This window comes from Pteropus alecto, unplaced genomic scaffold (genome assembly GCF_000325575.1).
Source record: "Pteropus alecto unplaced genomic scaffold, ASM32557v1 scaffold110, whole genome shotgun sequence".
Classification (NCBI taxonomy): Eukaryota; Metazoa; Chordata; class Mammalia; order Chiroptera; family Pteropodidae; genus Pteropus; species Pteropus alecto.
In genome coordinates, this window is record NW_006431920.1 from 4,567,647 (window position 1) to 4,569,565 (window position 1,919).

Genomic DNA, 1,919 nt, shown 5'->3' on the forward strand with positions numbered 1-1,919 from the left:
TCTCTTCCTTTTAGAGAAGAGTTCAAGATTTTGTTTTCCATGGAGGTAAGTTCTTTTTATTTAGCCTTTTTTGGGGGATGGGGGGGGGTGTAATCATTTGAAAAGTAAATGTCTGTGGACTTAGATTGTTTTCCTACAAAATGTGAACTATCAAACCCGTAAAAAGCCCTTTGGCCTTAGATTACTTTGTTCCCAGTAAACAGCCTTTTATCTTTCTTTTTTCTTGCCAAGGATAAAACCCCACACAGTTACACTTTACCACTAACTTCGTGCTTCCCTGCTCCACGCCCCCCGCCCCTGCTCCACATAAAGCACGCTATACCCTCAGAATCTCGGTCACTGTTATTGCCGCCTCGTTACAAGTTCCAAATATATGCTATTTATAGCTTTGCTGTAGTGGGCACGTGTCTCCACATCACCAAGCTGTCAGAGGGAGAGAGGGCGGGCTTTCAATTCACAGTGTGTACACAAATTATAGATTAACCAGGTTTAGATGAGACTGCATGATGGCAGGGAACAAAAAGGTGAGAGGAGAAATGAGAAGCTCCCAGGCTTGGGTTGGGGAGCAGCCCTTTGCTGATGCCGAGTCCTCCGAGTTCACGTTATCACACGCTGCTGAATGGCGCCTATGGTTCTCTTTAATTTTTTTCCCGACGCTTCGCAACCTACCTTGGTACCCCTAGCATCTCTTTCCACCTCCCCTCCTGCAATGCAAGATTTGAAAGACAGGGAGCTTCACCAATCAGAAGGCTTCCCTAAGAAACTTCCCCCGCCCCTCACCCCTGTGTTAGGCCCAGGCGCGCTCCTCCGCGGCCCAGCCCGCTTGGCCACTGAGCATGCCCAGCGCCTCGACTGCTGCGTTTCCCTGCCAGCATCCCGCAGTGCCTGAGAGCTGGCGGCAGGCGAGGGTCTCCCTCGTAGAGAGGGGGTGAAAACCCCAAACAGGCCAGAAATGGGGTAGAAAAATTAAACAGCATTAGGACGAGTGACAAACGTCATCTCTCTAGGGTCCTTAATGCCAGCTGGACAAGCAGAGGACAGACTTGTTTATAGGTCAGCTTAAAAACAAAAAAACCAAAAAACCAAAAAAACTTTGGGAAGCGTTATATTGTGGTGACTGATAATGCAAGATTAACTGTATTAAGAGTATCTCCAGCTAGACCCAGGCTGCTGATCTGCTCTCCTCATGAAGTACCCATTTCCTGTACAGTTGAGCTGGCACCGTCCTTGTTTTCTGCCGATTATCCTTGTAGTCAAGGGTAAAAATTTTATGGGGTGGTTCGATGGGTGTGGAAGCTATGTGTGAAACAAACACTTCAGCCAATATTTACGCAGTAGGATGTTGGCCTTAGGAACCCTCTCGTAGGTCTCTAACATCTTTTTAAAATCAAAAATTGATTTGAGACTATGATAAGGGGCATATCATTTTCTCTCCGTGCCTTCACCCCTAGGTGTGAATCCCCGCCCCTCGCTGGGTGGAGGAGAAGGAGCTGTGATATTTACATTTTCTTCCTAATTGATTAGCAGCTAACCGCGCAGCGCCGGACGTAGGACATTTCCCAGGGATCCCTCTTCTCGTTTTGGAGTGACCAGGATCCCCCTAAACGCTGCTCTTGGGTGTACCTCAGTTCCTTCGAGGTACCTCTCTGCGGCAAATGTGGGGATTCCAAGGTAGAGGCTGGTCCAGGAGTTCCTTAGGAAAGCTTATAGAACGCCAGGCCTCCTCACCATGGCCTATCACCCCGAAACTGAAATGCAGCTTTTGTTATTTATTTCCGGGGGGGGGGCGGGTAGAAGCCTTGACTTGGAGAGCTCCCTCTCAAGAGGTCGATCTTACCTGTTAGGTAAGATGCAGCCCAGCTCCTGTGCCCCCTCCTCCCGGGGCCCTCCCCCTCCTCCCCAATAGCCGCAGTGCCCCC